The sequence below is a fragment of the Bos indicus genome, chromosome 5 (genome assembly GCF_029378745.1).
Source record: "Bos indicus isolate NIAB-ARS_2022 breed Sahiwal x Tharparkar chromosome 5, NIAB-ARS_B.indTharparkar_mat_pri_1.0, whole genome shotgun sequence".
Classification (NCBI taxonomy): Eukaryota; Metazoa; Chordata; class Mammalia; order Artiodactyla; family Bovidae; genus Bos; species Bos indicus.
This window is the reverse complement of record NC_091764.1, coordinates 47842158-47867414: the sequence shown is the minus strand read 5'-3', so window position 1 is coordinate 47867414 and position 25257 is coordinate 47842158. Positions and strand designations below refer to the sequence as shown.

The 25257-nt window shown below is 38.5% G+C and overlaps 1 non-coding gene across 1 annotated transcript; it reads right to left on the bottom strand.

The window, feature by feature from the left end:
* Positions 1-9930: 9930 nt before the first annotated feature.
* TRNAS-GGA (transfer RNA serine (anticodon GGA)) lies at positions 9931-10003 on the bottom strand. The gene has a single exon. It is a non-coding gene; the product is annotated as a tRNA-Ser (tRNA).
* Between the last annotated feature and the right edge of the window lie 15254 nt (positions 10004-25257).

The following is a 25257-nucleotide window of genomic DNA, read 5'->3' as shown; positions in this document are numbered from 1 at the left end:
TAAACTACACTAACTTTTTTAATGAAAGAATTACGAAGAGCGACATAGATAAAAATGTTATCTAAAAAAGTAAAGATCCCATTTCCAGAAGTTGTTCAATTTTTCACCAAACTGCCAGGCTAGAGGAGAAATCAGGAGTTGGAGTAAGATTACAAGGCTAGGTATACAAAGATGAAAAATCTGAGACAAGGCAGACACAGCCAACAGGAAGCAAGGAAGGCCAACAGCTTTGGGAGTTTAACCAGGCTTTCAAGCCATGGAGGGAACACACTAGAGGTCAAAGGGGACACCCAGAGAAAATTCAATCCTTTAGACTTTCTAGCTGAGAAAGGATGGGGTCAAGGAGGCCAAATGCCAGGTGAGGAGAGAGCCTGAGGCTGAAAACCCAGTTTAACTTGGGGTATCTCATGCCCTTTCTGGTCCAGGTTCACAGATTAACTCTTTTGTGCTTACTTTACACACCATGTCCTCCCACCCCGAAAGATCCAGAACTGATTAGTCAGCTCAGCCTCACAGTTGATTTTGTGGAATTAGAAAGCCAAATCTGTTGATTGAATTGATGATACCAGCAACTGAAAAGGTGTTTTGGTGTCTTTTGGACAGGGCCTATACATGGGTAACATTGTTGGTATTTCAGAGTAATCTTATGCTACAGTGACATGGTTAAAGAGTGGGGAAAATGATCAAAATTTAAACTGTCTCTATAAAATGTGCATTCACTACTATTTCCAGTTTGCTGGAGAAAATGCCAATGTGGTCAGACTTTATTTTTTTCAAGATAAACTGAAATCTGAGTCTTTACCTGAAAGTATTAATAAGTGAATTTTCCAAATAAAATTCCTTAGCAGTACTGGTTCTGTCCAGGAGATGTCATTTTGCAACTCCCGTGGAGCTTTAGGAGACCCCATTTATATTTAATTTTTTTAAACTTTTAATTTTGTATTGGAGTATAGCCAATTATCAAACCATGTTGTGATCGTTTCATGTGAACAGCAAGGGACTTAGCCACACATATACATGGATCCATTCTCCCCCAAATTCCCTTCCCATCCAGGCTGCCACATAACATTGAGTGAAGTTCCCTGTGTTATACAGTAGGACCTTATTGGTTACCCATTTTAAATACAGCAATGTGTATGTACGTGTCCATCCCAAACTCCCTAACCATCCTTTCCACCCACCATCCCTTGCCTCCCACCCTTCATCCCCTGCCAAGAACTATAAGTTCCTTCTCTAAATCTGTGAGTCTCTGTTCTGAAAGTTACGTTCATTCGTATCATTTCTTTCTAGATTCCACATATAAGGGATGTCATATAATATTTCTGGGTTTTCCTGTTGGCTCAGCGGTAAAAAATCTGCCAGCCAACACAGAAGAAGCGAGTTCAGTCCCTGAGTTGGGCAGATTCCCTTGGAGGAGGAACTGGTAACACACTCTAGCAGTATTCTTGCCTGGGAAATCCCATGGACAGAGGAGCCTGGTGGGCTACAGTCCATGGGGTCGCAAACAGTCTGACAGGACTTAGTGACTAAACAATGGCAACAACACGGTATTTCTAGGAGACTCCATTTTTAAAAAGCAGTAGCAGAAATAATCTTTAACCCTCTCTCACTTCTATACTGAAGATACTTTGAGAAATGCCAAAGATTGCTAACTTTGTTAGTATGTTTTTTTCTGACTCAACAGTTGTTATCCCACATCTAAGAGTGTAGAGCTCAGCTGGTAGATCCCAAAACTAATCGAGAAGCTATAGCAAGGCTGGAGTAAGGAGGGATTACAGAGAATAGGGGACTTTCACCTTCTGGGCTTCTGGCCTGTTTCACTAGAGCACCACCACAGGCAGGTACTGGTGGCAGAGGCAGCTTTTGCATTCTCCCGGCGTGGCTGCAGCGAGAACGCACATCTGTGAAGCGTTTGCCAGCATGTCAAGAGTAACAGGACTCTTGAAGCTGTTTCAAACGTCATGCCAATCCTTGTGCATAACATGTTTAAAAAGATTGTTGCTTTAGAGATCTTAATATTTAAAAAAAAATGAAATGCAATACTTTTAGCCACTTAAAAGTGGAGTTCCTTTTCACTAAGCAAAGTTGAACTTTTTAAACTTCTTTTTTACCAAACAAGTCCCCTCCCCCCCTTTTTTTTCCCGCTAGGGAGCAAATAAGTTAGCATGAGGGTCCTAAGTGCTCTTAAAATCATTTTGCTATAGATCTGTGCACTGTTTATAATTCTTGAATAAAGCTAAAAGTAAAGAAAGGCTTTCTCTGAAGGTTTATGAGCATTTTTCCATGAAGCAGAAGTCAAACAGATCAAAGAGATCTAACAAAATGCTTCAAACCTGGGATAGGGTGGGCTGAAGGCCCGTGAATCGAAACCAACCTCTCCAGATAGTTTGGGAGATATCTCTTGTTATTTCAAAATAAAAGCAAAACTAAAACATGATAGTTTGACTGTATCAAACTGACATTTTTGAACAGAGTTGTTAAAAGCATCAGTCTTTGATATTTTACCCACAGCATTAAAGACATTTTAAAAGAGGTTAGATAACTGTTTTACCAAGTGGCAAAAATGAACACAATCAGGTGAATTTCCTAACTCTCTTTTCCTAATAGCCATTCTTCTCTGGGCTTCTCTGAGTCTTCCTACAAAAGGCAGAGTTTTCTAGGTTCACGAAGAATTAATATACAGGCTTAAATTATCTCAAGCAGTAAAATGTATTCTGTGTATTTTGAATGCTCATTAATTGAAGCTTTCGCTTTTGATACACTACCAATTTAAATGCCTACTAACCATTTACTTTAAAATAGAAAAATAAAAACAAAAGAAATCAAATGAATATATTTGCTGGAAAGGCATGAATCTGTCTAGCCATGATTAAACCCTCAATAAATCTGCTTCTAATCATCCATTGGTATTTAAATATATAATAACTACTCTATTAAACTTAATTCTCTCTATTTAATGACAGTTATTCTAAATTTAATGACAGTTATTTGAAATATATACCCACAGATTATTAACAACATTTTAACAAGATTTTTAAACCAAGGAACGTGAGTATGAATCCATCAAATGTCAATAAATCAATTACTAGTTAATGTAGAATGCCTGAATTGTTAAATGGAAGCATACCCAAGTGAGAACGCTTTGAAAACATTTCAATGAAAAATAATTTGCCGGGGGGGAAAAATCCATCTGTGAACTGCTGGTACTATTTCAGCATAAAATTAAGGCTATATAACTTTAAAATATATTTATTTTGTATGAAAATATGCATTTGGTGAAGTGCATTAAATTTTCTTGATTGGGAGTTGACTTTAACCAGAGTACCATTTTAACATTATAAGTCAAGTGGTTTTAATTTTTCTGTTGCCAATTAAATATGTGCTAAAAATACTACATACTATTTTATTCTGGGGATTCACAACCAGGTTCGTACAAAAATTCCTTTATATAGAATATGAGAAAAAGCTTTTTGCAAGTTATGGTGCCCACCAAGTCACCATCCCTCAAACAAAATGAAGCCCTTAATTCAAATAATTCTGTTTCTTCCTTGCTGGCAGGGTGTGCTTCCAGAAGGACTCTGGCTGCCATATCTTTCTGATGAGTATGCCCTGACTGCATGGCCGCGCCCTTCCAGCCATCCTCTTCCACAGCCTGGGACGTTTATTGGGATCAGAAACATAGACTGGCAAGTTTGTGTGATGTAAGAATCCCAACCTATAAAGCACATCAGTAGACACTTTGTAGCATGTGCCGTTTATTAGGGTTTCCATTAAAAGTATTATGTTTCTATACTTTACAACCATAAAAGAGTAAATAATTTCAAAGGATTGCTTGATAGAAGACTTCTGTTTTAAATGGAACTTGGAAATATCTGGGAAATCACTGGAATAAATGAACTTAATAGACCCAATGCTGTGAAGTTCTTTTTAACTGTTTTCTTAAGCACATAAAAAGATATACCATTTCCTCCAACATTTTTTGAAATAGGTTTTGGTTTGGGGTTTTTCTCTGTACATTTGACTTATAAATATTTCTTACAATGCTTCCATTGTTCCCTTTCTTTCTTTCAGTCTTTCTTTCTTCTTTCTTTCTTCTAGTGCTGAGGCTGACTTCTTAACACCAGCCGATTCCACCCCCACTCACTGTTCTAACCTATAGGATAAATCAGAACTTTAAACCAGAAAGTAACATTACATGCCACTCAAGAAAACCTGCTGCACCACTTGATAAGTTGGAAAATGTATAACAAATGCCCCTATTGAGATATTCCCTTTTTTTTAAGAGGAAACAAATTCCATTCATGGGACTAAGCAAATATTTCATCAATCTGGTTCATGTGGGAAACCAATACACCATTCACTGCCTGGAAAAGATTAGATCAGGTCGGTTTCAGAATACAGACATTTAAAAAAAATATTGATCATATCAAACATTTAAAGAAAAGTTAGTCATTCAGTTGTGTCCAACTCTTTGTGACCCGTGGACTGTAGCCTGCCAGGCTCCTCTGTCCATGAAATTCTCTAGGCAAGTAATACTGGAGTGGGTAGCCATTCCCTTCTCCAGGGGATCTTCCCATCCTAGGGATTGAACCTGGGTCTCCCACATTTTGGGCAGATCTTTTTTATTGTCTGAGCCACCAGGGAAGTCCAAAGAAAAGTGAAGTTGTCTATAAAATATTAACATGTTATAATTCAAGTGGAATAATCCAGTTTGTCTCCACAGTCTTGTTCTCTGGAAATTACATGAACTCCTGCTGGGTTTTGTCTGTGTAGACAGTGCATTAGATGGAACACCTCCTTTTTTCAGGGTTGTTATTTAAAGGATGAAGTGAAACATTTCTGAGCACCAGCAATACTAACCGTCAGAGGTGAGCTGATGAACATATAACCCCGAGGGTGAAAGTCATTTGACTATCTAACTGTACAAAGGAGGTCTCAAAAAAGTGGAGACCAACTTTTTTAAACCTCAACATGTACACCTTCTAAAACAACCCTGGGAACTAAGAAAGAGAGGGAGCATAGCATTCTCGGGTGTGTTCCCTAGACTTGGTAAAGAGGGCACTAGTCATTGAGAGTGGCAACTCCCAGACTGGCATGCCAGCCTCTACACTGAATTTTTGGCCCATATTACCTCTTTTAATTCTTATCACCCTTTCTCATCTTCATTTGACAGATAAGAAAACTGAGGCTCAGAGAGGTTGAGTAACTTGCCTAAGCTCACAGAGTTAGTCATGTAGCTGGGATTTTAATCCAAGTCTGACCAAATCCAAAGTTTATGGCCTTTATTGCCATGCCTAATTTTTCTCCTGCTTCCGAGTTAGGTATGGCCAGAGGACAGAAAGCAGAGCCCTATCTAGAGAGACGCCTGACTCTTAGGAGGTAAGAATGCCCCAGAGTCAAGATGGAAATCACTCCATAGTCGTTCACAGGGACAAGGCCTCCTGCTGTAGAGCAGGTCTGCTTGGCAGGGAAGAATAAATGGGTGATGGATTCATGAACAGCCCCTTGAATCCCCTCACAGGACTTAATTTCTGCAGTTGATCACATGGAAGATGAATCAAAGCTACCAACCTCCTCTGGCACTGAGCCTGGGGGGTGGAGGGCTGGTGGATTGATTGAGCGAGGGGAGGCCAGTGAAGAGGAATGAAGTCTGGGAATGACAACCCAGGGCAGTCTTAATATGACCAGGGCCTTGTCTTTCCCATCAAAGCTATGCAGCCTTACTGGCGAGGCTGGGAAAGGGAATAGCAGAAGAGGAATCCAAGGCAATTAATCACCTTGCTTGCTGAGGAGGGGCAACTCAGAAACCAAAGGGAAAAACAGGGCTCACTTCCACACAGCACTCAATCTCCTGAAAGAAACAGCATAAATAGAGTCATATTTGCCAATGAAGGTTTCTAAATGTTTAAACTAGCCAGTAATGCCACCCAGATGGAGAAACTAACGCTTGCGGAAGTTCCATGATTTGTACCATAGTCCCTCAGTGAGTTGGAGATACAGCAGATGTGAACCCCCAATCTCTTGATTCCCAGATTTGCACATAAACCATCAAAAATACAAACCTTCTAGCCCTGAAATCTACATAGCCCTTTGTCTGCTGTGTGGTCCTCTGTCAAGAGCCAGCATTGCACTACGCAGAAGGGGTTTCTTTCCCCTTACACAATCTGTAAGTCTTAGTGAGCTGGGCCTTCAAGTTTTTCTTTTATCCTTTCATTCATCTGACAAATATTTACTGAGTGCTTACTGTGATTCAGGCAATGTTCTAGATGGAGGAATGCAGTCGTGAACAAGACAAAGAGCTTGTTTCCCGGAATGCAGATCTTAGGAGGGGCAGGCAACAAACAAAATATCAAGAGTGAACGTGCCACACAGAAAATAAAGTTGCACGATGGGATGAAAAGTGACAGAGGGAAACACCTTAGACTGGGGATTCAGGGAAGGCCTCCTAGATGAGAAGACTTTGGCGCCAAGACATGAATGATAGGAAAAAGCCACCCATGTGAAAACAGGAGGAAAGCATAATTTTCAACCCCAAATTTCTCCTAGAGAACCCCCAAGTTATGCTTTTCTTTAGCTTACTTGTTTCTTCTACCCAAAATAACTTATCAAATTGCAAGTAGGAACTCCCTGGTGATCCAGTGGTTAGGACTCTGTCCTTCCAATTCAGGGACACGAGTTCAATCCCTGGTCAGGGAACTAAGATCCCACAAATTGTGCAGTGTGGCCAAAAAAAATTTTTTTTTAAATCAAAACAAAAAAACAAAACTCTCCTCTTGAAAAAAAATGCAAGTAATTGCAAGTGTCATCCTACTAAGAATAAAGCAAAATATTTTATTTTGAATTTTTAAGTTTCATTAGCAAGCTTTGATATTTTGACTATTAATGTTCATTTTGATGAGCATGGAATTCCCTACATGTTTACAACAGATTAAGCCACAGCAGTATTTTGTATCAAAGAGACTGATGCACAAAAGAATTGAGAGGTTCACAGAAGAGTTCAGTGGAAGGACAAATGTCATAGTGAGTGAGTGAAGTCACTCAGTCGTGTCTGACTCTTTGCAACCCCATGGACTGTAGCCTACCAGGCTCCTCCATCCTTGGGAGTGGGTTGCCATTTCCTTCTCCAGGAGATCTTCCTGAGCCAGGGATTGAACCCAGGTCTCCCGCATTGTAGGCAGATGCTATACTGTCTGAGCCACTAGGGAAGTCCTTTGTCATAGTCATATTATTCTCAAATTCACCTGCACAGTAGATCCTACACCTGGTTCTCCACTCACCATCTCTCATCATTTTATGTGGCAGCCTTCTAACTGAACTCCCAGCTTCTCAGCCACCAAGGTGATCCTCTCAAAAAGAAAATCTAATCACATTCCTCCACTCCTCACCTCATTCTGACAACTTTCTGTGATTGTTACGGACTGAATTGTGTCCCACCCAAATTCATATGTGGGCTTCCCTGGTGGCTCAGTGGTGAAGAATCTGCCTGCCAATGCAGGAAACACGGTTAGATCCCTGGGTCAGAAAGATCACTTGGAGAAGGAAATGGCAACCCACTCCAGCATTCTTGCCTGGGAAATCCCTTGGACAGAGAAGCCTGGAGGGCTACAGTCAGTGGGGTCGCAAAGAGTCAGACACGACTTAGCAACCAGACAACAAATTCGTATATTGAAGCCCTAATCCCCAGTGTGACTGCAGTTGGCAATAGATCCTTTAAGGAGATAATTAAGGTTAAATGAGGTTATAGGTTAAAGTACAAAAGACACTATATCTTCAGATTTGAGAGTGAAAATCACTAAGCTGTGTCTGACTCTTTGCAACCTCATGGACTGCAGTCATTCTAGTCGTGCTCATGCCCCGTTGATAAATCGTCTCCGGCTTTTTTTGCCTCCATGGACTGTAGTCCACCAGGCTTCTCTGTCCATGGAATTCTCCAAGCAAGAATACTGGAGTGGGTAGCCATTCCCTTCTCCAGGGGATCTTCTTGACCCAGGGATCAAACCCAGGTCTCCTGCATTGCAGACAGATTCTTTACTACCTGGGAACTACCTGTCTGAACTACCAGGGAAGCCCATGTTTCGGGCTAAGAAAACTCAGTATCTTATGTGATTAGAGAGGAAAACATTACCACAATATGTAGTAATAGCAGTCCACAAGTCATACAAGACACACAAAGTACATCTACCAAAAACTTTGTTCTAAAACAACTTTTTAAGTGAAAAAATTTACCTAAAATTTATGGGTTTTTTTCCAGTTTTATTGAGTGAACTATTTTTTAATGCAATAGAAAAGATTACTGAGTTTAACATAAAGAAAAGAAGATTAGGGAAGAGCTTTGGCTAAAACAAAAACTCTACCTGCAAATAACCATCCCTTAATTAATCCTTGAGACTGGGGAAGATTTCTTTTGGTGACTTATTTTGTTGTCATTGTCATCTTATGCAGGTGATTTTTTAATTGAGATAAACATATAACATTGTATTAGTTTTAGACGCACAATGTAATAACCTGAGATAGATAGATAGATATATAAGAATTGATGTTTTTGAACTGTGGTATTGGAGAAGACTCTTGAGAGTCCCTTGGACTGCAGGGAGATCCAACAGTCCATCCTAACAGAAATCAGTCCTGAATGTTCATTGGAAGGACTGATGCTGAAGCTGAAACTCCAATACTTTGGCCACCTGATGCAAAGAGCTGACTCATTTGAAAAGACCCTGACACTGGGAAAGATTGAAGGCAGGAGGAGAAGGGGATGACAGAGGATGAGATGGTTGGATGACATCACCGACACAATGGACATGAGTTTGAGTAAAATCCAGGAGTTGGTGATGGACAGGGAGATCTGGCGTGCTGCAGTCCATAGGGTCGCAAAGAGTCAGACATGACTGACTGAACTGAACTGAACCGATACTGCAAATTGATCACCACAACAAGTTAACTTAACAGCCATCACCATAATAGCTATAAATGTGTGTGTGTGTAATGAGAACTTTTAAGATCTACTTTCTTAGCAATCAAATGTAAAATACAGTACTGTTACCTGAAACTAACACATTATAAATCAATTATTATTTTATTTTGAATTTTATTATTAAATTATTTTAAACTTCAATTTAAAATAACTGCCAGGAGCAAAAAGAAAAAAGTAAAAATCAGCTTAATGTAAATAATAATAATAGAATATAATTGTTAACTCTGGCCATCAAGCTGTACGTCATATCCCTGGGACTTCTTTATAACTGGAAGTTTGTACCCTTTGACAACCTTCACCCATTTTGCCCATCCCCCACCTCTGACAACCTCTAATCTTTTTCCTGTACCTATGAGTCAGTTTGGGTTTGTTTACAATTCCACATATAGTTTTTTTAAGACTACACAGTTTTGCCTTTCTTATCTGACATATTTCATTAAGTATAAGGCCCTCAAAGTCCCTGCAATTGTCACAAATGATATCTTTCCATTGTATGGCTGAGTAATTGTCCATTCCACATTTTATTTATCCATTCATCCATTGATAGATAGTTAGCTGTTTCTCTTGTCTTGGTTTTCATAAATAATGCTGCAATGAATATGGGAGTGCAGCTATCTTTTCACGTTAGTAATTACTTTTCCTTCAGATATATACCCAGAAGTGGAGTTGCTAGATCATATGGTAGTTCTATTTGAATTTTTTGAGGAGCCTTCTTAGTGGTTTCCATAGTAGCTGCATCAATTTACATCCTAACAGTGTACAAATATTTCCTTTTCTCCACATCCTTACCCACACTTGTTATTTTTTGCCTCTTTGATAAGTGAAAGTGAAAGTGAAGTTGCTCAGTCCTGTCTGACTCTTTGCAACCCCATGGACTGTAGCCTACCAGGCTCCTCCCTCCATGCAATTCTCCAGGCAAGAATACTGGAGTGGGTTGCCATTTCCTTCTCCAGGGGATCTTCCCTGACCCAGGGATCGAACCCAGGTCTCCTGCATTCCAAGCAGACGCTTTAACCTCTGAGCCACCAGGGAGCCCCAACTGCCATTCTAATAGATGTGAAATACACCTTAAGTGATTTTCTTTAGAGTAGAGACTTTAACATTGGAGTTGGCTTTGTGGGATACATCATAGTCAGCTTGCCGGTAATTGCTCATCTGTTGGTTTAGGGGTTTCCATTCTCTCCACACCTATCTGCAAACCCTATGCATTGCCAACTTCGAGTATGTTCCTGAGTGTCTCACTGGAGAGTGATGCAACAGGTCACCACAAGTCCAGGTAAGTAAAAAGTATAGAGACTGGCAGTCAAAAATGCTGACCAGAAATTTCGTGCTCTGATATTTTTCTGTGGATTACCATGAGCCTGGAACCCTAACCCATTGAGCTGGATAATTGAGTCATATTATTATACACATCTTTGCAGAAGGTAGAGTGTTTTCTCAGTATATCTAGTAGAATTATATGACAAATATAACAATTTTATATTTTTTTACTTTGGGAGTTTGAAGGTTTAGATAGTAATATGTTTCTTGTTTTGTTCATGGTTTAAGCAAAATCAACAAACTGATTTTGTCGATTAGGTATTGGACTTTTTATTTGCTCCAGAAGCATTTACTCAGTGATCTGTTAATATTGTTGTTGTTGTTCGGTAACTAAGTCATGTCCAACTCTTTGTGACATCATGAACTGCAGCACACCAGTCTTCTCTGTCCTTCACTATCTCCCTGAGTTTTCTCAAACTCACCTCCATTGAGTCAGTGATGCCATCCAATCATCTCATCCTCTGTTGCCCCCTTCTCCTCTTGCCCTCAATCTTTCCTGGCATCAGGATCTTTTTCAATGAGTCAACTCTTTGTATCAGGTGAACAAAGTATTGGAGCTTCAGCTTCAGGATCAGTCCTTCCAGTGAATATTCAGGGTTCATTTCCTTTAGGATTGACTGGTTGATCTCCTTGTAGTTCAAGGGACTCTCAAGTCTTCCCCAGCACCACATTTCCAAAGTGTCAATTCTTTAGCACTCAACCTTCTTCATAGTCCCACTCTCACATCCATACATGACTACTGGAAGACACAGTTTTGACTATATGGACTTTTGTCAGCAAAGTGATGTCTCTGCTTTTTAATACACTGTCTAGGTTTGTCCCAGCTATTTTTCTAAGAAGCAAGTGTCTTTTAATTTCGTGGCTGCAGTCACCATCCACATAGATTTTGGAGCCTAAGAGAATGAAATCGGACACTCTTCCCGCATTTTCCCCATCTATTTGACATGAAGTGATAGGACCAAATGCCATGGTCTTGGTTTTTTGAATGTTGAGTTTTAAGCCAGCTTTTTCACTTTTTCATTTTTGTAATGTTAATATTAAAACATTATAAAACCAAAATAACAATATATAAACACTCCACCTTGAGACATTACTTTCAAGTAATAGGAAAAGCCAACTTCCACACTTAAAAGCAGAGAAATGAAGAAAAGAAGTAACAGAAAAATGAGCATGGATGGAGGCCACTTGAGGGCACCTATACATTTTATGCTAGAGAAGTGGTGGAAGTTAAAAAGCTGGCCTGTCTCTGAAGACCAGAAAACCATATGAATAGAGGAGGCATCTTATATATCTGTCAGAGTTCATTCTGGAATTTTTTTTACATCCTTCTGATAACAGTTTAGAAAGAGATCAAAGTTAAAACTAAGTAAGTAATTAAGCCAAGAAGTTATAAAATATCAGATCCAAATTATTAAAAATCGAAATACAGAGCTTAAAAAGAAAAGAGATACAATATACAATGAGATTATATGAATCTTCAGATCCCCCATGTCTGCAAATAGCTTCCCAAATATTCATAAATCTAAGTAACTTCCTAGCAGGACATCTCCCAAACAAAGTATGACTGAAAACAGAAAGCTGAAATACATAAAAAAAAGAAAAACAGGCTTTGGGTATTTGCTTTGTCTGGAATTTATTAAGAGGCGGAAATGCCACCAAAATGGAAATTGCACACAGGGAAAAAATCCCACCATGTTTTTATCCAGATAGGTTGGAAGTGATGTAATAAAGGCACCGTAATTTATGTATGTAAATGTGTGGGCAACTCATTCAGGGAGTGACAAATGGTGAATTCTAGTGGGAAAAAAAACAGTGGACATCAAAGAAATTTGATTGGCTGCCAACAATCATTAATCTCTTCAAGACCCTTTTAATACAAAGATGCCAAATAGAGCTTGTCATTTTATTCCATCCTCAAAGCAATACATTCTTATTTAAGAAGTTATGAGCGAGTATAACATTATATCTCATTTGATACACCCACAAAAGGTATGGTAACCTTGAGAAGATTTCATTCTTAAAAATGAGGACATTGATAAATCGACAGCCATACACCTCAAGGATAATGATTTAAGTCTGACCATAGTCCTCAGCTTGATGTGACTGTGATCTTCATTCATCTTGCCATGGCCAGCAAACCACATCACAGAAACCACTATATATGATAACATGTCACCAACAGCCAGCTCGCTAACCAGGAGAGACTTCAAATAAAGATAGAACTGAATTGTTTCAGATGCAGAGGCGTGAGAAAAACCTTAAGAATTATGATAGAAGAAGCTAAATATCACACTAAAAGGAAACATTTGTGCAGCTGTCTAGAAAACCTAGGGGTCGTTGGCTGCAGCTATCGCAGAATTACAGCATTCCGTGTGCTAACACTGTTCAGTGACAAACCTCACCAATGACGTGGCTTTACCAGAAATCACTTAGTACTCTTCAAACTCAGAGCTTGATACATTTCCATGGACAGCCTCCCTTAAAGACCCTTCCTTCTTTAGATTTCTATAATTCTATGTCTTACACACCTCAGCAGTAAAACACAATGTGTTGCTTATTACTTCTTCTGAAATGAGTACCCAATGTTTCCACCTTGAAACTTTACTTCAACAAAGTCTACACCAAATTATTTCTGCTTCTCTGGACATAAATGGAAGAGGTCTCAAAAAAAAATAATTTAATATTCACTCAAGTAATGGGATAGCTATATTACTCTTCCTCCGACTGCAACCTCAATAAATAATTAGAAGAAGTGTGTATGGGTAGATGTGTGTGAGAAAGAAAACAGAGAGAGACAGAGAGACAGGCAAAATCAAGATTTTGCCCACTAGGGGAAGTTCTGTTGAGTTCTTTGATCAAGGTCCCTAGATGTTGACTTATAAATGCTAATACAATAAAATAGTAAAAAACTACCTACCTGAAAGAGTTCACAATGCAACGAAAATATATTACTCCCCAGCACCTGCCAGAGGGCCTTCCACAAAATAAAGACTCGATAAAAAACAGGAATGGATTTATAATTATTTTTCCTATTCTCTAAGTTGTCTTTTCACATTCTTGTTAATGTCCCTTGGATACACAGAAGTTTTTCACTTTTATGAAGTCCAGTGTATCTTATTTTTCTTCTGTTGCTTGTGCTTTTGGTATCAAATATAAGAATCTACTACCAAATCCAAGGTCATGAAGATTTATCTCTATGTTTGCATCTAATAATTTGAATAGCTTTAGGTCTTATATTTAAGACCATTTTGAGTTAATTTCTTTTTTTAGTATTTATGTATTTGGCTGCACAGAGTCTCGGTTGAGGCACAAGGGATCTTCCCTGTGGCCCACCAGCTTCTCTAGTTGTGGGCTTAGGTGCCCCACACTATGTGGGAACTTAATTCACTGACCAGGGATCGAGCCTCAGTCCCCTGAGTTGGAACCACTAGACGGACCACCAGAGAGGTCTCTTGAGTTAATATTCATACATGAAGTAAGGGAGGAGATCCAACTTCATTCCTTAGCGTGGTGTTATTCAGTTGTCCCAGTCCCATTTGTTGAAGAGACAGTTCTTTATCCATTGAATGGTTTTAGAATTCTTGTTGAAAATGAGCTGGAATCCCTGTTGAAAATCCTTGTCAAAACCTTAGGTGTTTCAGTTTATTTTTGGCCTCTCAAATAAGTGGATTGTACAGCTTCACTAGTAAAGGATTATTTAGGTTTCCCATTTTTGCCATTATGATTTTTCAGTAAATGACCATGTGCCATTTTGCACAATGTATCTCATTTGTTTTATTTTTTGTTTTATTTTTTCTCATTTACTATTTTTATTTAAATTTATTTATTTTTAACTTAGTAGCTTCATTTGTTTTATTTTTTTCTCATTTACTATTTTTATTTAAATTTATTTATTTTTAATTGGAGGATAATTGCTTTATAATAGTGTATTTGTTTTTTGCCAGTTTCATTTGTTTTATAAGTAAATCTTTAAATCTCTGATTCTTTTGGTGCTATTATTGATTTTTTTGTTGTTGTTACTTTTTAAAATATCAAGTTTATACTGAGTCTTACTGAGGTGGCGCTAGTAGTAAAGAATCTGCCTGTAATGAGATTCTCCAGGAGACACAGGAGATGCAGATTTGATTCCTGGTTTGGGAAGATCCCCCAGAGAAGGAAATGGCAACCCACTCTGGTATTCCTGCCTGAAGAATCCCATGGACAGAGGTGCCTGGTGGGCTATAGTCCATAGGGTTGCAAAGAGTCGGACATGACTGAAGTGATTTAGCACACAAAGAACGGGGTATAAATTATAAGCAGTAAAAATGAACCCTTTTGAGTAATACTGTTTGGTGTCATAATACCAAGTTTTTCACATTGTCCCGTTTGAGGCAGTCCCCTCTCGTCTCCCTCTAGTAAGGGTTTAACATCCAGAACACATAACATACTCATACAACTCAACAACAAAACACAGATAACCCAATTTTTAAAAGGGCAATGGACTTGAATAGACATCTTTCCCAAGAAGATACAGAAGTGGCCAATAAGTACATGAAGAGATAACCAACACCATTTGTTGTTAAGGGAATACAAATCAAAACCACAGTGAGATACCACTTCACATCCACTTTACATCCACAGGCCATTTTAAGGCAATGGCCTTAAAAAAGAAGAAAGAAAAAACGTGTTAGAGGGGATATGGAGAAATAACAATGTTGTTGGTGGGAGTGTAAAATGGTACAGTCAGTGCAGAAAACAATTTGGCAGTTCCTTAAGAAGTTAAACAGAATTATCACATGATGCAGCCATTCTACTCCTAGGTCTAGACCCAAAGAACCAAAAACCAGTATTCAAACAAATACTTGTTCACAGATGTTCATAACAGCAATATTCCCTATAGCTGAAAGGTGGAACTAATCCAAATGTCCATCAACAAATGAAGAGATGAACAAACTGTGGTAAATCCATATAATGGATTATCATTCAGCCATAAAAAGCACCGAAGTACTGATACCTTTTATAACTTGGATGAACCTTGAAAACATTATGCTAAACAAAAGAAGAAAGACACAAAGGCCACATTCTATGTAATTCCTTGTATATGAAACATCTGAAATAGGCAAACCCGTAGAGACAAGACAGATTAGTGATTGCCAAGGGATGGGAGGAGGAGGAATAGGGAGATTTTTAAATGGTATGTATGGGTGTTCTGGACAGATGAAAAAAATTTAGAGGTAGTGGTTGCACATTGTGAATGCACTAAATGTCACTGGATTGTACAGTTTAAAATGATAAACTGTATGTTATATGATTTTCATCTAATAAAAAGAAAAAAATGCATTGGTCTATGCAATGACATATCTATTCATAAAAAAGAATGAAGCCATTGTGTATTGATATAAGAAGATTACAAAAGTAAGTTTTTAAGTTAAAAAAAAGCTGTAGAGTATATACAGTAGGGGAGAATTGATAAATATGTGCTTATTTACTTGGATTTACGTAATACAAGTGAAACTGGTAGGATTAGTTGCCTTTGCAGAGCAAAATGTGAATCCTTGGGTGGCTAGGGATAGAGGAGGAAGCTATTTTCAATATAAGCAGTTGTATCTTTTGAATTTTGAACCATTTAAATGTACTAATACTCAAAAAATTAAAAGAGAAAACTTAAAGTTAGTATGGAAAAGCAAAAAAGAAAACCAAAACTTTATGAATGAGCTTCCCTAGTGGCTCAGTGGTAAAGAATCAGCCTGCCAATGCAGGAGACATGGGTTTGATCCCTGGTCCAAGAAGATTCCACATGCCCGGCAGCAACTAGGCCCATGTGCCAAAACTATTGAGCCTGTGCTCTGGAGCCCGGGAGCCACAGCTACCGAACCCACATACTACAAGTACTGAAGCCCGTGTGCTGTAGAGTCTGTGCTCTGCAAAAGGGAAGCCACTGCATGAGAAGCCCTCATACCGCAACCAGAGAGTAGCCCCCGCTCACCGCAGCTAGAGAAAAGCCCATGCAGCAGCGAAGACCCAGCACAACCAAAAGTAAATAAGAAAATAAATAAAGTTTTTAAAAAAGACCTGGCTCACATTAAAAAAATAACTTTATGAACCGACTGGTCCATGCTCTTAATCTAGCAACCTCTCTTCCTTCAACTACTATCCTCTGATTATGGAAAAGCTTTTCATCATCTGGAAACTTCACAGATTGAGCAGAGCAAGGTCTTGTGTGCTGACATCAGCCTGCTTATAGCAAACACCCCTGCTGGCCTTGAAAAACTAATTTCCCCGCAAAAGGGTTCCCAAACGATGTTACTTAATACCTTGTAAGAAAGTTACAAAGACAAATAATGAGCCCTATTCTTTGTGTTTTCATTTTGGAAAACAGACTAGGGTGTAGAATCAGCTTGATTCCAAGCCTCCTAAAACACCCTAATATTGGGTCTGCAGGGAAGAGGACTCACAGTCATCCTTCTGGTTCAGCTAGGCTGGAGCCTCAATAGACTCTCAGTGGTCACTTTGTAGGTGTGTATTTTCCAGTATGCAAGAGGAAAACGAAGCCAACAAAACCAGGGTTGCCTACCAATTACTCAGGACTAGTCCTTGCTTACAGACTTCCCTGTAGCTCAAATGGTAAAGAATCTGCCTGTAAGGCAGGAGACCAGGGTTCAATCCCTGGGTTGGAAAGTTCCTCTGCAAAAGGGAATGGCAATCCACTCCAGTATTCCTGCCTGGAGAATTCCATGGACACAGAAGCCTGGCAGGCTACAGTCTGTGGGGTCGCAAAGAGTTGGACATGACTGAGTGACTAACACAGTCCTTGCTCTTTTTCTCGTATTTAGTGGCTATTTTTGACCGTTCCTAAAACCAAAGCAGTCAATGTCATCACTGGGGATATAAGATAAAAACTGACAATCCAAAAGCAGCCAGATGGATGGACCTAGAGATTATCATACTAAGAGAAGTAAGTCAGAAAGAGACAAATACCATATGATATTACTTACTTGTGGAATCCAAAATATGACACAAAAGAACATATCTATGAAACAGAATCAGACTCATAGACATAGAGAACAGACTTGTGGCTGCCAAGGAGGGGAGGAGTGAAAGTTTGGGATCAGCAGAAGCAAACTAGTATATACAGGCTGGGTAAACAGCGAGGCCCTGCTATGTACAGGGAACTATATTCAATAGAGTTGAATGGAATGGAAAAGAATAATATATATATTAATATATTTTATGTAATATATATATATATATATTCCAGGTTATATATGTGTATATATATACACATATAACTAAGTCACTTGGCTGTATAGCACAAATTAACATTGTCAATAACTATACTTCAATAAAATTAAAAATAAAAAAATATTCATTACACACAAAAAAGCAATCAGCTGGAGACTATATATTAGCAAGCACAAAGGACAGAAGACAGAAACCCAGAATGGGCCAATAGATGGCAAATCATGCCCTGGGGTCAAAAATGGATCTAAGCACATGGGCTGAGAGAATGATGGTCTTCTCTTGGAGACATCCTCTCTCAGAACACAGGGTCCCTCAGATTCTCATATGTGTTTTGACAAAACTGGATGATTCCTGCCATTGAGAGCACTGGAAGGGTCCCCTGTGGGAGCCATACACCTTACAATGGGCAGATTTTAAGTGGTTTCAGCACTCTGAGGTATCCAAAGTGCAGTCAACAGTTGCCCCCCAAATCTTGGTGCACCTGGACCCACAAAGGCCCCCACCCAAGTTAGGACACTGTCCTCACTTCTAATTCAGCCTTCGGACAGCCGGCTCGCCTCACTGGCCACAACAAAGACAGTCGGTGTCAATTTGTTGTCTTTAAGTGGATTTTAGTTCCATGTTTAAGTTATATATTTATGTGAACTCTCTTAATGCTCACCACCCAAAATTTACTTACTCAGTAATTTCTTTAGACCCGAGACTTAGAGACCGTTGAATTCACATGGTTCAATTACTGAGTAATTCTTAAAATCTTATTACTAGAGTGTGATATATATATAAAATTAAATCTACAAAGGAAAAAAAAAAGATGTAGCGGTAATAAACTACTATTGAAATGGAATCGTAAAGCTGAATGTCAAACACTAGGGTATTGTAAATGATACCCTCCCAAAAAGGTTCTCTGATAGCCACAGCTAAGGAAAACATATGATAACAATAAATATGATTTCCACAACGCCGCAGTCCTTTCACCACTTGGTCCATGTGGGGATGATAAGCAATAGTTCTGCTCTGCATTTTTTGTTAAAAAAGAAATTCTTCTTCGCAAATAATAAATTTATAGCAAGAGAATGTCTTTGCGACTCAAGCTTCCATTTCTTTAATTTACTGCTTTTATAGACGTAAATTCTATTAGCCTACGCGTGGAAAGTTCGTTAGGGCAACTTGGGATCGGTGGGAATTGTTAAGTTTCTTACAGTTTAAGAGGAAAACACACAATTCACTTTAGAGTCTTTTCAGCTTTCACAATATTCCTGGCCATTTCAACCCAATCTGTGAATTAACACTACTTCAGTCAACACTGGATTAGGCAATGGTTCACAGTAATTCACTATATTTGGGTAAAGAAAGATCAATTTAAAAAAATGGCATACATGAATGTGTATATTTTATCAGCTCTATATGTAGTTCAGAATACTATGCCCTTATTTACATTTCAGAAACTGTTTCATTCTTAAAACAATTTCAGTGTTAAAACAGATTCATTCTTCCAGTGTTTGAATAAACTGGATCCATATGATACCAGTGATATTCCATGTATATAGTTTATTTTACTTAAGCAAATACCTCAGTGATTTTTATAAATCAACAGTGCTCAGGCAATAAAATGTTTTCTTTTGAAAGAAAAGAATACATAATTACACAGTGAGACTAAATTATTTGAAAAATACCAGAATCATTCCCTGCCTATATTTCAAGGGTATGTTAATGACTCTGAACTAAAACAACCTAAGCCGTTACCCATTTACTTTTCTACCTCTGCATAGAGAACAGCTAGACTGGTGCTACCTCCGAGACAGACAGTATTGGCCCCTGAGCTGATTGTCATCACACTATGAGTGAAGCACAGAAATCAAGAGGAAGCATTTAGATATTAGTACTTCTAGAGTTGGAGAAGGAAATCGCAACCCACTCCAGCATTCTTGCCTGGAGAATCGCATGGACAGAAGAGCCTGGTGGGCTATAGTCTATAGTGTCACAAAGAGCCAGACACGACTGAAGCGACTTAGCACGCATGCACACACTCTAGAGTAGTTGCACAGGTAATTTTTTTTACCTATTAAATCTGACACAGACATTAGAGGCTTGCATTTCGCTGTCTTTTGGAATATTTTTTAATTCAGTTTTTCTTGTAATTCATTTTTGCTATATTTTACAAAAATATCAGTCATGACTGGCTGGAAATTCTCAAACTGGATCTTTGCCACAGGTAGTTGGAAAAGCATTGGTTTAAACTACAAAGTGATCTGCATAGTCAGGTAACTGCCTTATGAGTTAAATGTACAGTTTTCATATAGTATATGCATATACATATATGTTTAAATGTGTATATACACAGGTTTTATCTACATGACAGAACAATCAACTCAGCAAAAACAAAGCTCAAAACTCTGTGAACTCATTTCCTCAGTCTTTCCAGATGTGCCACAGCTGAGTACATTGTTCAGAAATAGGATGGTTTGACTAGATGATGAAAACAACTAGATTTGTGATGCCTTGATTCTTTTTCTTTCTTCCTTCCTCCCTCCTTCCCTCCCTTCTTTCTTTTCTACGTAGGGTCAGTATCATCATGGTCTCTCTCTTTAAAGAGTGAAATCAAGAGCCTGTGTTCCTATACGTCAATAAAGTACGTCAATAACGTATGTCAATAACATTCACTGAGGTGGGAGAAGGAGGAAAAGACTGACTGTAGGGACATACGAAGAAACAGAACTACGTGTGGGAAACACGGGTACGTTAGGATCTAGAGAAAAGCATATACAACAAACAAAAGAAGCATTCCTCCATGAATCCCCCAGAGACTTTTCTTTTCTGAATTAAGTCACTTTTTACTAATATGTTTTAATGGTCTAGAAAAGAGATTTTCAATCTGAATTTTTTAAGAACTCTTCTTGGGCGTTCACCCGTGAAAATCCAAAGAAATCTCTTTTAAGTCATTAAGAGCCATTCCTTTAGACTTTCTTGGGAAGAGAACTGGGGAAGCCATTCCCTCTGCAGCTCTCGCACCCCCACTCTGCACCCTAGCTGAACTGCTGCAGACCACAGAATTTTTATTGGACCTGTGTCATTTCTCCTAGTTTCTGAGATATTGATGGTTAAAAACAGGACACCAAAACAACCACACTTCCTCCCATCACACTGCCCCTTTCTATGTACTCAAGACAATGCAGATTTATTCTGCCTCACCTGTGTCTAATGTTAGACACATGCACAAGAATCTCCGACAACTTTTGTGTTTCATTTCACAGTCAAGGAAATGTACCGGCCAGGCTCATGAGAGAACACAGAGAAATGAATCTAGATCCCTTAAGCTTTGCAATTCATTTTTCTTCTTTGCCTGTTCTGAAAACTGAATTCCCTGGGTTGGAGTTTTATACTACAGTTTTGTCTTCTGCCCTTTTCTCTATTTTCCCCCGCCACCCCCAACATGGGGTCTTTGGCTCCAAATCAAAACAGCTTTCAAGTGGCCAGAACCAAGTTCCAAAGCTCCTATGTTTCCTAGAGATTTTCCTTCTTTCCCAGATTTTCCTCAGCCCCAGTCTTTGTAGGAGGGCATAACTCCAGGTGGGGCTCTGACTGTAAGTATTGTGCCTGGGCCCCCACCCTGACTGCAGAAGTTTATTTGAAGTATGTTCTCTTTGCCTGCTTCTTAACTTGAGGCCTGATAGTCTTACAATGTCATTTTTTTCCCCTCTACTGTAATTCAAGAGACAGCTGTCTTTGGAATAAATTCCAAATAGTTGGTCTGGAAATGAACTTCGCCGTGGGTCCCTCCTCCATTCTGGCTGACATTTCCCCATTAATTTCTTTTTCTCTTTCATCCATTCATTGGCTGATGAGTCTATAAATACACCTCATCTGCTTTTACTTTGCTTTTTTAGAATAAACTGATACCAAACACACTGTCTTAATTACATCCACAGGCAAAAGCATAACAAGTTTAAATGTTGTCACAGTATAGTTTAAAAACTTGACATTGTTAATTATGCCAGCTGTGATATAACTGGCAAATGAAAATTCTCATTGGAATGTGTAAATGAGTAATTCATCTGAAAAGGCATTTGTGACATTCATAAATGAAAATACCCAGAAACCTACTAAGCAAAAGAAGAGAACTGAACAGGAAACGGTAAATGGATGGGTAAGGAAGCAGAAAAACATGGCCCCCATGTCTCTGGGTCACCACACTTCTGAAATTAGGCAAATCAGTCCTCCCAAATTCAAGTCAGACCTGAGAAAACATGGTCTCTGTTCCTTTAAGTGTCCACATTATAAGGTGGCTCCTCATTCCTGAGTATCTGAATTCTAGCAGCACATCAGGAAGGCAGGCCCAGGACAGATCTGATTCATCCCTAGGAGACAGTACATTTTGAGATGCAGACAAAATTAAAAAAAAAAAAAAAAAAAAAAAGATAAGATGAAAATCTTGGGAAGGTATTCCCAGAGGATCTGCCCTTTACCCAAGCCAGTGTCCCAAGACATCTCCTTTGTGTGGTTATATTTCTTTCCTTTTCTTTGTTGTTTGTTCAATTGCCTTCTATAAATTCACCTATGAAATTAGTATCTCTTTTTCTCTTCACCAGATGCAGAAAGGGGAGAAGGTCTCACCACCAGTCCAGAAGGAAAACTACTAATCTTTGATCTGGTTAAATAATTGTGGCTTATTGTATGAATTAACTATTTTTCACTCAAGTCAAATACCTTTCAAATTATTGAACTCATCAGAATTTACTTCTTTTTAAAGTGTTCTGATATAAATAATGATCATAATAGCAAGAATCACTCATGTGTTGTTGATAGAAAATACCGGTTATGCTGGTATGGCTGATAATTTTCAGATAACAGTAGCTCACTGCAAGAAATCTTTGTTTTCCTGATGTATTCTCACATAATATACATTCTTATTTTTGATAAAGAGTTTTGAGGAAATAAACATCCATTTTTGAATGGGAAATTTAAGTCCACGGAAAATTTCTCAGATATGAAATTATTATAATGCACCATTTTTCACACACAAAAAGACACAAGAAAATGGCAGTTAATATCCTTTCAGTCACATGTGAAAACTAGCAGACATATCATAAAAGTTTTAAGTGAACCTAAAGAAGAAAAGACCTACAAATGGCCGAATGGCCTTGACATTGATGCAGAAGTACAGGAAGAGTGATCATCAGATGTTACACTCTCCCTGAGGACAATTTAAAATGAATATGAGGAAACTGTAGAAAAATCAAGTTTGGAAAAATCAACCTATAAGATATTTCAGAGTAGCTGGAACCCATTCATCACAATCTCTAAAAAAGATTGTGAGAGAATCTATTTTCTTTGAAATGAATATGTCCCTTCCTTAGGAGGAGGGGCGCAGTGGAAAAAGATATCTGAACTGGTAGTTCTCAAACTTCATTGCATCAGAATTACCTAGAAGTATTTGTAAAAACACAGGTTGTCGGCCCCACCCCAACTTTATGAGTCAGTAGGTCTGAAGCGAAATCCAGTATTTCTGCCAATTTCCAAGGTGATGCCAGTGATGCTGGTCTGGGTTCCTTACTGTGAGAAACACAGTCAGTGCTAACTTGGTGCCATATGCTGTCACTTAACTCTCTCCCAAACTCTTTGCAACTACTCCAAAGTAGATGTAACTCTGAGAGGTAGACATACAGATATTCCACAATGTTCATAGATTCAGCTCTCATATGTCATGCACAAATGGTTATAAACTACCAACTATATACCCAAACCACCCTCTTGTACATCAGTTGATAAACAAACTTTTTGAGAGACGCCCTGCCTGCTATAATTCAGTTTGGTTTAGCAATGCTGCCAGGCAGAAACACTGTGATGGGTTCACCAAACCATTCTGCTTCTCTCCTGGGCAAAGCGGGAAATGACATCTCTCATTCCTGTTGCATCTAGATAGGATCTCATGACAATTTATGGCCAATGGGATATGAGCAGATGTGATGTACATACTTACAGCCCTTAAAAAGACCCTTGAGATGCTCCTTATTCTTACTCTTTGCTTATCAGTTGGCTGAATAGAACGGATTCAGCAGAGGCCTCCCAAGGAGGCCCTAATGGGTAACAGAGCCACCTAGGGAAGATGCCAGGACCTTTGAGTCCCATCTTAGAGAAGAATTGCTCAAGCAAGATCAACCCCATTCGATTCTATGTAAGTAAAAAAAAAAAAAAAGAACCAAGCCACGAGATTTGGAAGTTCTTTGTAGCAACAGTTAACAGTAACCAACTATCCCAACAAGTAACTTCTGTGGATGGAGCAGTCCATAATTCAATATTTTTGCAGTTATTTGAATGGTTTTTTTTCAATTTATCATTATTTTCTATTAAGATGGTGAAAAAATAGAAAAATAAATATAATACTAGTATAGATACTAGATACTAGTAACTAATAGGAATATCACAAACTCAATACAATACAGAAAAGGATGAAAAATTACTCAGCATGTTAAAAAGGATCACTTTCCAACCTCAGCCAGATTCTCACTTAAACAGATGAACGACTTGTGCAGTTGCAAAGTAAAACAGAATCAAAGAATCTAGGTGAGATGTGATGTGAGAATTTAAATCATTAAAATATTGTGTGTAAGAAGTAAAACTTATGTGGAAACAGGATCCCTCTATATTAAATCCATTGTTTCACTATCTTACCATCAACTTGCATTCATGTTTTGAGAATCAAAAGTACAAAAGCACCTATTTCCTCATTTTTTAATATGAGAAAATTAAAAATCAGAGAGCTTGAAAAATTCCTTCAAAGTCATGTTAATAAGTAATAAAACTAAAATCCATTCCAATATTTGGATCAGCCTACAGCCTAACTTTTTTCATTATACCTTGCTGCCTCTCATCTCTGTAAAAATTTGGATGTCTGCCTATCTTTGAAGAAAATACATAAAATGACCTTACAGTGCCTCCTTTGAGCATTTTGATTCTATGATAAAGATATTCCCATAACTTCCTAATCTTGCTAATGTAAGAACTCTGTGAAAATGTCCCTCTGCTACTCAGGTGGATAAGTGCCCAGAGATATGGCTCTGGTTGGCTATGCCAGACTGTCTCTATAAAACAACATTATTTCTATGAAGTGTTTATGCTCATTTGAAGTGGAAAACAAAGTTATGACAACATCAATGGGTATCCTACAGTTTCATGCTCTACACTGCTGGCAGAAAACTTGGCTTCTGTCCCAGTATTCTGCCTCAACCACATCTCAGGAGGAAAGAATTCCTCCCATCACTCCTCAGCAGCCCCTTCTGCTTAACTCAGACCCCTACAGATGGCTGGTCAGGAAGACAAAAGGCTTACAAAGACAGAACTGGCAAACAAAAAGCTTGGAGACACCTTAGCTCTTGAAAAGAAGAAAATTAATTATTTATTATTATCATAATGGTGCTTTAAAGAATGTCATAAAAAGTGTCTTTTGTCACCAGTGCCATATCAAAGCAAATGTGAATGAAATACCTTAGCTGAAAAAAATCATTTTTATTGACCATTCAACAACTTTGATTCACATAATATTTTGAGAGCCCACTTTTACAATAAATCAGTTCCACAGTGTCTTGGACACAATAAAATGTGTACATACTGGTTAGACTTTTGCTTGTGAGTGGTACTGATGCAAAAATAAGCTTTAATAAAGTTACTAGCATCCATGTACCTTTGTATCCATAACTGCTTCCATACCTCTAGCTCTGCCAAGATTCTTGCTTCAGAGATATTTCCTG